The sequence below is a fragment of the Bufo bufo genome, chromosome 2, assembly GCF_905171765.1.
Source record: "Bufo bufo chromosome 2, aBufBuf1.1, whole genome shotgun sequence".
NCBI lineage: Eukaryota > Metazoa > Chordata > Amphibia > Anura > Bufonidae > Bufo > Bufo bufo.
In genome coordinates, this window is record NC_053390.1 from 195550882 (window position 1) to 195563898 (window position 13017).

Below are 13017 nucleotides of genomic sequence, written 5' to 3' on the forward strand. Positions count from 1 at the left end.
ACTGTCTTCAGTTCCTGCTTGTTCTTGGGGCATTTTACCTTCAGTTTTGTCTTCAGCAAGTGAAATGCATGCTCAATCGGATTCAGGTCAGGTGATTGACTTGGCCATTGCATAACATTTCACTTTATTTCCCTTAAAAAACTCTTTGGTTGCTTTTGCAGCATGCTTTGGGTCATTATCCATCTGCACGATGAAGCGCCGTCCAATGAGTTCTGAAGCATTTGGCTGAACATGAGCAGATAATATTTCCCGAAACACTTAAGAATTCATCCTGCTGCTTTTGTCAGCAGTCACATCATCAATAAATACAAGAGAGCCAGTTCCATTGGCAGCCATACATGCCCACGCCATGACACTACAACCACCATGCTTCACTGATGAGGTGGTATGCTTAGGATCATGAGCAGTTCCTTTCCTTCTCCATACTCTTCTCTTCCCATCACTCTGGTACAAGTTGTTCTTGGTCTCATCTGTCCATAGGATGTTGTTCCAGAACTGTGAAGGCTTTTTTAGATGTCGTTGGGCAAACTCTAATCTGGCCTTCCTGTTTTTGAGGCTCACCAATGGTTTACATCTTGTGGAGAACCCTCTGTATTCACTCTGGTGAAGTCTTCACTTGATTGTTGACTTTGACACACATACACCTACCTCCTGGAGAGTGTTCTTGATCTGGCCAACTGTTGTGAAGGGTGTTTTCTTCACCAGGGAAATAATTCTTCGGTCATCCACCACAGTTGTTTTCCGTGGTCTTCCGGGTCTTTTGGTGTTGCTGAGCTCACCGGTGCGTTCCTTCTTTTTAAGATGTTCCAAACTGTTGTTTTGGCCACGCCTAATGTTTTTGCTATCTCTCTGATGAGTTTGTTTTTGTTTTTTCAGCCTAATGATGGCTTGCTTCACTGATAGTGACAGCTCTTTGGATCTCATCTAGAGAGTTGGCAGCAACAGATTCCAAATGCAAATAGAACACTTGAAATGAACTCTGGACCTTTTATTTGCTCATTGTAATTGGGATAATGAAGGAATAACACACACCTGGTCATGGAACAGCTGAGAAGCCAATTGTCCCATTACTTTTGGTCCCATAACAAGTGGGAGGCACATACACAAACTGTTGTAATTCCTACAGCGTTCACCTGATTTGGATGTAAATACCCTCAAATTAAAGCTGACAGTCTGCAGGTAAAGCACATCTTGTTCGTTTCATTTCAAATCCATTGTGGTGGTGTATAGAGCCAAACATGTTAGAATTGTGTTGATGTCCCAATATTTATGGACCTGACTGTACCCTAAGGTAAGGCCATGCAGGATGTCCACCTTAGGAGCTCCACAGAATATAGATCTTGTGTGGGTGTACAGTATTGAAAACAGAAGGATAAAATGTTGGATATACAGTACCATTCTATTGCACTAAAATAGTATAACCTATGGTGGCTGGATTTTTACAAAGTTTCATTTATTTCAATAACAAGTTACCACGCTATGCTATCAGTATCAGGTCCTGGACAATAGTACTTGCACATCTTCCATTGTAGATTTTAGGCCCTCGTGGGCAGGGTCCACTCCCCTCTGTACCAGTCTGTCACTCAGTTCATCATTTTTTGTACTTGTTTTTTGTATTATATTATGTAGAAGATAAACCCTTTTCATATGAACAGTGGAATTAATTACAGCAGACTTCTAATAAACCAAACAAGATGTAATACTACAGACCCAGCAGATATTCACCACTTCATGTCCCCTCAGTTTGCTGGCCTGGTCCTCAGGATGTTGTCTGAGACGAAGCACCTAGAAGATTTACTGACTCTTTTTGGAGTCCGAGGTCTGCCTGTTTACCCTGGTCTTCAGAGCATTAGAGGAGAGTTGGGAAGTATGATTAATACAGCACATGGTACCACATTTTATTGAAATTTCACTCCCTCCATTTAATCTGAGAAGACTAACATTAGTTTCACATGTAAAACCATACTATTGTTCCCCTTTCCAATAAGTCCATAGAGTTGATGAAAACGTATATTCACATACAGCAGATTTGTTGTCATATTTTTTTTTTTTCTACTACAAATCAGTTCCACAGCTATGACTTGTGCTGTTTTAGTGGTAAGCACATGGGGGTCATTTACAAAGACCGTCTTTATATGCTGGTCTTTGTTTTCCCCCTGTGCTGCCGAAGGTTTTGCCTAATTCATGACGAGGTGTGTCCATGTGTGCTTTTGGAGTAGTTTCTACTCTTTTATGCCTGTCTTCAGGTAAAATTTTCTGGGGCTGAAGAACCAACCCTCACCACAACCCTGCCACTCCTTCAGCACTCCCAAGTGGAGAGGACAGTGTAAAAACGCCCATGCATCAAAAATTGTCACATGGGCGTAAAAAAAAGCAGCAAGATGGGGTCTTGCAACTTTTTTTTACACCCTAAGGCTATTTTCACACTTGCGGCAGTGTGATCCGGCAGGCAGTTCCGTCGTCGGAAATGCAGGTCTTAATAAATGACCCCCAGAATCCGTATCAATTTTCCACATTTCCCTCCCTGCTTTTTCTGTTGTTTCACTTGAAGCAGTTTTTGGTGCAGATTTTAATGTGGCTTTTGGGCTCCCATTGATTTCAATGAAAATGTAGTTTTTTTTTCCCATGATGCAGAGAACGCTATAGAAACCACAATACGGAATGTTAGACCTTAAAGGGGTATTCCCATCACAGACAATGGGGGCATATCACTAGGATATGCCCCTATTGTCTGATAGGTGCGCGTCCCACCAAGCGCTCTACCCCTACACACTACGCTCCCATTCATTTCTATAGGGCCAACGGAAATAGCCTAGTCAGCACGCAGCTATTTTCAGCGGCACCATAGAAATGAATGGAAGGCGGCTCACATGCGCAGTGCGCCCTCCACCACTTTCCCCACTCCGTTCTCGGTGTAGACGTGGGTCCCCGAGGTGGGACCTGCACCTATCAGACAATGGGGGGATATCCTAGAGATATGCCCCCATTGTCTGTTATGGGAATACCCCTTTAATACTACATGGTGTTAAAAGACGGAAAGTCAAATTGGACAGCAAATTGATTTACAGAAATTAATATTTTGAAAGTATGGATTAAAATTAATTTAAATAGAAATAGTAATGGAATAACTCTTCTTTACACAACACTGGACAGCCACATTAAAGGGGTTTTCTGGTCCTTTTACATTGAGGGTCTATTCTTCATTAATATCTGATTGTTCTGGGTCAGAGTTGCCACACCCCCGACAATAAGCTGTAGTCCCCCAGTGCCATAACTAAACCTCTGCCCTTTGTATGTAGTGGCTGGAACTGGTTACTACAGTGTTGCTCCCATTCATGTCACGCTTCGGTGTGAGAGGGAAACACCACACCGAGCATAGGATGGAAGGTGGAAACAGGGAATCAGGCCTGAGAACTAGGGAGGAAAGATGGACACCTCCTAGGGAAAACCCTAACCAAAATCCTGACTGACTACCAGCATGAACAGACCCCAAAGGTAAGTGAGTTCATACGCAGGAATACCTAGAATCCTATCTAGCCCTAAAGGACCATAGTACTAATGTAAGGGACAAGACTACCTGTTCCTCCAAAAGGAAGGACGAACAAGAGTCTACTTCAGGCCTAATACAAACAATAGGGAAATGAAACACACAGAACCCAAACAAAATACAAAAGGGAAAGGAAAGACTTAACTTCAAAGAGGCTATGTAAGCACCAGGAACTCAGCCAACATCCAACCACAAACAATCCACAGGCACAGAAGCTATAAACCGCACAGCATATTGGGAGAAGCAACTATAAATAAGGGAGGTTAAATGACCACATAAGCAGCACCTGGAGGCAAGGGGTGTGGCCATTACCAGAAACAACACAGACACCTATTGATCCAAAAGAAAAACCTGTCAGATCAAAACACGTGTTGCCAGTCTCATCGATCTCTTGCCAGTCACTGTCGCCGGGACGTCCATATGTCTCGGTACGTCCGTGACAGTACCCCCCCCCCCCTCCTACGGGTGACCTCCGGGCACCCAGGAACGACCTTATCGGGGTGAGAACTGTGAAAAGCTTTCACCAAGCGGCATTTACCTCAGATGCCAGTACCCATATCCTCTCCTCTGGTCCATAACCCTTCCAGTGAACAAGATACTGAAGAGATCTATTGAGAACTCAAGAGTCAATTATCTTGGCAGTCTAAAATTCCAAACTACCGTCCACCATGACAGGAGCGGGTGGCAAGGAACACTGCTCTAAAGGTTCAACATATCTCTTCAACAAAGATTTATAAAACACATGAATTTTCAGGTCCTGAGGAAGTTGAAGATGAAAATTTACAGGATTAATAATGGCAAGTGATCTTATATGGACCAATAAACCTTGGACCCAACTTCCAAGAAGGTTCCTTAAATGTAATGTTTCTTGTTGACAGCCACACAGAATCACCGACTCTAGGTCCGGACCATTCATACGTTTCCTGTCAGCCACAAGTTTATACTTGTTGCCCATATACATCAAGTTACCTTGAATTTGCTGCCATATAGATGACAATAATGACAAAAAACGTCAGAGGGAATGCCAAGGAGTTTCACAATGTTGTCAACAAACTCTTGTGCAAGTGTTTTAGCATTAGGTAGGCCCGGCAACGCTATAAAGTGCACCATTTTACTAAAGCGATCAACTACCACCAGTCTTTCCTGAACAATTAGGTAGATCAGTGATAAAATCCATGGATAAGTGAGTCCATGGGATGGGCAACGGATGTAGAGATCAGGAAGACCGAGTATGTCACCTTAGCACCTGTACAGGTACTACAGGCTGACACATAGTCCTCAACACACTTATACAAGCCTGGCCACCAGAATCCACAAGAGATTAGGTCAGCAGTAGATCTGCTCCCAGGGTGTTCCATAAGAACCGTACAGTGATGTTCCTCAAACACCTCGTGACACAATTCTGATGGCACAAACAGTTTCCCAGAGGGACAAGAATCCGGTGAGTCTTCCTGGGCCTCTAACACCTTCACCTCTAGGTCAGGGTAAGGAGCGGATATCGCCACACCTTCCAACAGTATAGGACTCAGATTTTCTAAATCATCAACTCCGGGAAAACTATGGGACAAGGCATCTGCCTTGATGTTTTTAACCCCAGGACGATAGGTGAAAGTGAAATTTATTCTGGTGAAAAACAAAGACCATCAGGCCTGCCTCGGGTTCAGTCGTTTAGCCGACTCTAGGTAAGCCCGGTTTTTGTGATCAGTGAACACCTTGATCGGATGAATCGCCCCTTCCAACCAATGACGCCACTACTCAAAATCCAACTTAATGGCCAGTAACTCTGTTACCTACATCATAATTTCTCTCTGCGGCAGAGAGTTTTTTTTAGAGAAAAAGGCGCATGGACACAATTTACCAGGTGACGGACCCTGCAATAAAACTGCTCCTACCCCCACCTTGGACACGTCACTTCCACAATTAAAGGTTGTGATACATCTAGCTGCACCAATATAGGGGCAAAAGAGAAGCATTCCTTAATCGCAGAAAAGGCTCGCCGAATCAGACCACACTGAAATATCTGTCCCTTTCTTAGTCATGTCAGTTAAGGGTTTTACTATTGTCCAATAGTTCTGAATACATTTTCGGTAATAGTTGGTGAACCCCAAAAACCGCATAAGAGCCTTCAGATTTTCGGGTCGATCCCAGTCCAATACAGCACAGACTTTCTCTGGATCCATTCGAAAGCCCGAAGATGACAGCAGGTAGCCCAAAAACTGCACCTCGTGCACGGCAAAAACACACTTCTCTAATTTTGCATACAATTTATTGTTACTTAGGATCTGTAACACCTGTCTAATGTGATCCTGATGTATCTCTATGTCTGGAGAATAAATTAGAATGTCATCCAAATACACGACTACAAACCTCCCCACAAGGTGATGAAAAATGTCATTCACAAAATGCTGGAAAACCGCAGGAGCATTGGTCAACCCAAAAGGCATGACCAGGTTCTCAAAGTGCCCCTCAGGAGTATTAAAAGCAGTCTTCCATTCATCCTCTTCCTTGATCCTAACCAGACTATACAGTTGCAAGAAAAAGTATGTGAACCATTTGGAATGATATGGATTTCTGCACAAATTGGTCATAAAATGTGATCTGATCTTCATCTAAGTCACAACAATAGACAATCACAGTCTGCTTAAACTAATAACACACAAACAATTAACTGTTACCATGTTTTTATTGAACACACCATGTAAACATTCACAGTGCAGGTGGAAAAAGTATGTGAACCCTTGGATTTAATAACTGGTTGAACCTCCTTTGGCAGCAATAACTTCAACCAAACGTTTCCTGTAGTTGCAGATCAGACGTGCACAACGGTTAGGAGTCATTCTTGACCATTCCTCTTTACAGAACTGTTTCAGTTCAGCCATATTCTTGGAATGTCTGGTGTGAATCGCTTTCTTGAGGTCATGCCACAGAATCTCAATCGGGTTGAGGTCAGGACTCTGACTGAGCCACTCCAGAAGGCGTATTGTCTTCTGTTTAAGCCATTCTGTTGTTGATTTACTTCTATGCTTTGGGTCGTTGTCCTGTTGCAACACCCATCTTCTGTTGAGCTTCAGCTGGTGGACAGATGGCCTTAAGTTCTCCTGCAAAATGTCTTGATAAACTTGGGAATTCATTTTTCCTTCGATGATAGCAGCCCCAAACCATGATGCCCCCACCACCATACTTCACAGTTGGGATGAGGTTTTGATGTTGATGTGCTGTGCCTCTTTTTCTCCACACATAGTGTTGTGTGTTTCTTCCAAACAACTCAACTGTGGTTTCATCTGTCCACAGAATATTTTGCCAGTACTGCTGTGGAACATCCAGGTGCTCTTGTGCAAACTGTAAATGTACAGCAATGTTTTTTTTTTGGACAGCAGTGGCTTCCTCTGTGGTATCCTCCCATGAAATCCATTCTTGTTTAGTGTTTTACGTATCGTAGATTCGCTAACAGGGATGTTAGCATATGCCAGAGACTTTTGTAAGTCTTTAGCTGACACTCTAGGATTCTTCTTCACCTCATTGAGCAGTCTGCGCTGTGCTCTTGCAGTCATCTTTACAGGACGGCCACTCCTAGGGAGAGTAGCAGCAGTGCTGAACTTTCTCCATTTATAGACAATTTGTCTTACCGTGGACTGATGAACAGCAAGGCTTTTGGAGATACTTTTATAATCCTTTCCAGCTTTATGGAAGTCAACAATTCTTAATCGTAGGTCTTCTGAGAGCTCTTTTGTGCGAGGCATCATTCACATCAGGCAATGCTTCTTTTGAAAAGCAAACCCAGAACTGGTGTGTGTTTTTTATAGGGCAGGGCAGCTGCAACCAACACCTCATATCTCATCTCATTGATTGGACACCAGTTGGCTGACACCTCACTCCAATTAGCTCTCGGAGATGTCATTAGTCTAGGGGTTCACATACTTTTTCCACCTGCACTGTGAATGTTTACATGGTGTGTTCAATAAAAACATGGTAACATTTAATTATGTGTGTGTTATTAGTTTAGGCAGACTGTGATTGTCTATTGTTGTGACTTAGATGAAGATCAGATCACATTTTATGACCAATTTGTGCAGAAATCCATATCATTCCAAAGGGTTCACATATTTTTTCTCGTAACTGTATGCCCCCTTAAGTCCAACTTGGAGAACACCTTGGAACCAACAATCTGGTTAAACAAATCGTGAATCAAAGGAAGAGGGTAAGGATCACGGACAGTAATCCGATTGAGTTCACGGAAATCCACACATGGCCGAAGACCTCCTTCCTTTTTTTTTTAACAAAAAAGAACCCTCCTGCCACTGAAGACTTGGAAGGTCTTATATGTCCATTAGCCATACTCCCGGCACTATACTTTCTTATGACCAGTCTTTCAGGTCCAGAAAGGTTATACAATCTAGATTTTGGCAATTTAGCTCCGGGATTAAGGTTGACAGGACAATCATATTCCCTGCGGAGGTAAATCCTGGCATCCACTCTCAGAAAATACATCGGCAAAATCGGATATAAAAGAGGGTAATGTCTTAGTAGTTAAAACAGAAAAAGATGTATTCAGAAAATTGTCAATGCAATAATCACCCCAATCCAGAATCTATCTTGCCAATCGATGGTTGGAATATCCCCATTTTCACGCAGGCAGCCCGCCCTGACTTGAGCATCGGAGGAGTTCATGCTCTGATGCTCTCTTTTGCCCTGTGCTAAATCGCGCAGGGCAAAGGCATTTTCTGGAGTTCCGGTGACGAATCGGGCTCTCCTTAGGGCTGCCAGGCAGAGGCTTCCACCCAGCAGTGAGCCAGTGACATCACCGGCACTGATGGGCGGGCTTTAGGGCTGCCCAAAAAAACAAAACATAATGCTCAATATAGTAATAGGGTTGATCCTGGTGACAGAGCTGCTTTAATATGAAAGGACCAGAAAACCCTTTAGGGTCAGACACACACAAGTGAGTTCAATGCAAGGAACTGGCTGTTTTGCGCTCTGCAATTGTGGATCCGCAAAACTGACACAAAACATGGATACCGACCGTGTGCATTCCGCATTTTTATGGAACGAAATGTTAGGCCCCAAATAGAACAGTCCTGTCCTTGTCCATAATGCGGACAAGAATAGGACATGTTCTATAATTTTGTGGATGGAACAGATGTACAGATGCTTATTACTAGGGATGAGCGAATCGACTTTCACTACCACTTGGAACCGAACCAGAGTTCAGGAAATGTTTTTTTTTACGGTAGAAATTAATTTATGAAGTTATTACCCGAAGTCTCGCGAGACTTCGCCAAGCAATAACTTTGGCTCATCAGAGCCAATACATTCTAATACTGTACGGACCAAAGATCAGAACTTGACCTCTCACTGACACACGCTGTGAGTCCCTCGCAATTCAACTCAATGGGGCCCCAAAAAACGGAACTGACTACATGTGCATTCCGTGTCCACATGTCCCTTCCGCAAAAAAAAATTAAAATGTCCATTCCGTTACGCAAAATGCGGAATGCACACAACCAGTATCTGTGTTTTGCAAAACAACGGTCGTGTACATAAGTCCTTTTACAGACATAAAAACATATTTCAATCAGTTGGGGAGTAAGTTGCTAATAAAATATGTTATATTAGTGAATATAACAAAATGGAGTTGAACACAAATATGTAATAGGGAGTTTATTAAAGAAGTACCATCCATGAGGGTCATTTTTACACACAAATGCTGAACTGCATAGATTCCTCTAATAAATAAATTACTGTAGACATTCAAGGCACATGCACAAATGTCTGATAGATGTGGGTCCCACCTCCTCCGGAGTGCCCAGGTTTTATTGGAACTCCCATAGCATAGAAGAGGCTGAAGAAAGCAACACATGCGCAGCCACATCTCCATTCACGGGGGCCACGGCACCAGGCAGGACTGGGTGGGTAGGGGAGCCCCTGATCTGAGATAGGTAAGGGTCCCAGAGATGAGACCCACATCTATTAGACATTTATGCCATATAATAATACCTTTTTAAATGACTTGGCACCTCCTACCAAGGATCAATGGCACTCTTCTGTGGACTGTGCCTCCTCAAATTAAATTCATTTTCCCATCCTTTAGGCACTGAGCACACGGATGATAGGTAAGTTGACCATGTTTGAACAGTGAACATGGATGAGTTTTTAAACGGCAAATCCTCTGACGGCGAGAGGATTTTTACACATATTATGCTTGTGTAATACCAGACATAGGCTACTTTCACACTAGCGTTAATATTTTCCGGTATTGAGATTCGTCATAGGGGCTCGATACCGGAAAAATTGTCCTTATTCATTGTCAATAGAGACAAAATGTAACTGAACAGCATTCCGTTCCGTTTGGTTGCGTCTTCATACTGGAGAGCAAACCGCAGAAAACTGCGGTTTGCTTTCCGTCATAGGATGCGGAGCAAAACATATCCGTTGTGACCCACATTGCAAGTCAATGGGGACGGATCCATTTTCTCTGACGCAATAGAAAACGGATTCGTTCCCCATTGACTTTCAATGGAGATCATGACTGATCCGTCTTGGCTATGTTAACCACCTCAGCCCCCAGTGCTTAAACACCCTGAAAGACCAGGCCACTTTTTACACTTCTGACCTACACTACTTTCACCATTTATTGCTCGGTCATGCAACTTACCACCCAAATGAATTTTACCTCCTTTTCTTCTCACTAATAGAGCTTTCATTTAGTGGTATTTCATTGCTGCTGACATTTTTACTTTTTTTGTTATTAATCGAAATTTAACGATTTTTTTGCAAAAAAATGACATTTTTCACTTTCAGTTGTAAAATTTTGCAAAAAAAATGACATCCATATATAAATTTTGCTCTAAATTTATTGTTCTACATGTCTTTGATAAAAAAAAAAATGTTTGGGTAAAAAAAAAATGGTTTGGGTAAAAGTTATAGCGTTTACAAACTATGGTACAAAAATGTGAATTTCCGCTTTTTGAAGCAGCTCTGACTTTCTGAGCACCTGTCATGTTTCCTGAGGTTCTACAATGCCCAGACAGTACAAACACCCCACAAATGACCCCATTTCGGAAAGTACACACCCTAAGGTATTCGCTGATGGGCATAGTGAGTTCATAGAACTTTTTATTTTTTGTCACAAGTTAGCGGAAAATGATGATTTTTTATTTTTATTTTTTTTTTCTTACAAAGTCTCATATTCCACTAACTTGTGACAAAAAATAAAAACTTCCATGAACTCACTATGCCCATCACGAAATACCTTGGGGTCTCTTCTTTCCAAAATGGGGTCACTTGTGGGGTAGTTATACTGCCCTGGCATTCTAGGGGCCCAAATGTGTGGTAAGGAGTTTGAAATCAAATTCTGTAAAAACTGACCAGTGAAATCCGAAAGGTGCTCTTTGGAATGTGGGCCCCTTTGCCCACCTAGGCTGCAAAAAAGTGTCACACATCTGGTATCTCCGTATTCAGTAGAAGTTGGGGAATGTGTTTTGGGGTGTCATTTTACATATACCCATGCTGGGTGAGATAAATATCTTGGTCAAATGCCAACTTTGTATAAAAAAATGGGAAAAGTTGTCTTTTGCCAAGATATTTCTCTCACCCAGCATGGGTATATGTAAAATGACACCCCAAAACACATTCCCCAACTTCTCCTGAATACGGAGATACCAGATGTGTGACACTTTTTTGCAGCCTAGGTGGGCAAAGGGGCCCATATTCCAAAGAGCACCTTTCGGATTTCACTCGTCATTTTTTACAGAATTTGATTTCAAACTCCTTACCACACATTTGGGCCCCTAGAATGCCAGGGCAGTATAACTACCCCACAAGTGACCCCATTTTGGAAAGAAGAGACCCCAAGGTATTCGCTGATGGGCATAGTGAGTTCATGGAAGTTTTTATTTTTTGTCACAAGTTAGTGGAATATGAGACTTTGTATGAAAAAAAAAAAAAAAAAAAAAAATCATCATTTTCCACTAACTTGTGACAAAAAATAAAAAATTCTAGGAACTCGCCATGCCCCTCACGGAATACCTTGGGGTGTCTTCTTTCCAAAATGGGGTCACTTGTGGGGTAGTTATACTGCCCTGGCATTTTCCAGGGGCCCTAATGTGTGGTAAGTAGGTAAATGACCAGTGAAATCCGAAAGGTGCTCTTTGGAATATGGGCCCCTTTGCCCACCTAGGCTGCAAAAAAGTGTCACACATCTGGTATCTCCGTACTCGGGAGAAGTTGGGGAATGTGTTTTGGGGTGTCTTTTTACATATACCCATGCTGGGTGAGAGAAATATCTTGGCAAAAGACAACTTTTCCCATTTTTTTATACAAAGTTGGCATTTGACCAAGATATTTCTCTCACCCAGCATGGGTATATGTAAAATGACACCCCAAAACACATTCCCCACCTTCTCCTGAGTACGGAGATACCAGATGTGTGACACTTTTTTGCAGCCTAGGTGGGCAAAGGGGCCCATATTCCAAAGAGCACCTTTCGGATTTCACTCGTCATTTTTTACAGAATTTGATTTCAAACTCCTTACCACACATTTGGGCCCCTAAAATACCAGGGCATTATACCTACCCCACAAGTGACCCCATTTTGGAAAGAATAGACCCCAAGGTATTCGCTGATGGGCATAGTGAGTTCATGGAAGTTTTTATTTTTTGTCACAAGTTAGTGGAATATGAGACTTTGTATGAAAAAAAAAAAAAAAAAAAAAATCATCATTTTCCACTAACTTGTGACAAAAAATAAAAAATTCTAGGAACTCGCCATGCCCCTCACGGAATACCTTGGGGTGTCTTCTTTCCAAAATGGGGTCACTTGTGGGGTAGTTATACTGCCCTGGCATTTTCCAGGGGCCCTAATGTGTGGTAAGTAGGTAAATGACCAGTGAAATCAGAAAGGTGCTCTTTGGAATATGGGCCCCTTTGCCCACCTAGGCTGCAAAAAAGTGTCACACATCTGGTATCTCCGTACTCGGGAGAAGTTGGGGAATGTGTTTTGGGGTGTCTTTTTACATATACCCATGCTGGGTGAGAGAAATATCTTGGCAAAAGACAACTTTTCCCATTTTTTTATACAAAGTTGGCATTTGACCAAGATATTTATCTCACCCAGCATGGGTATATGTAAAATGACACCCCAAAACACATTCCCCAACTTCTCCTGAGTACGGCGATACCAGATGTGTGACACTTTTTTGCAGCCTAGATGCGCAAAGGGGCCCAAATTCCTTTTATGAGGGCATTTTTAGACATTTGGATACCAGACTTCTTCTCACGCTTTGGGGCCCCTAGAATGCCAGGGCAGTATAAATACCCCACATGTGACCCCATTTTGGAAAGAAGACACCCCAAGGTATTCAATGAGGGGCATGGCGAGTTCATAGAAATTTTTTTTTTTTGGCACAAGTTAGCGGAAATTGATATTTTTTATTTTTTTCTCACAAAGTCTCCCGTTCCGCTAACTTGGGACA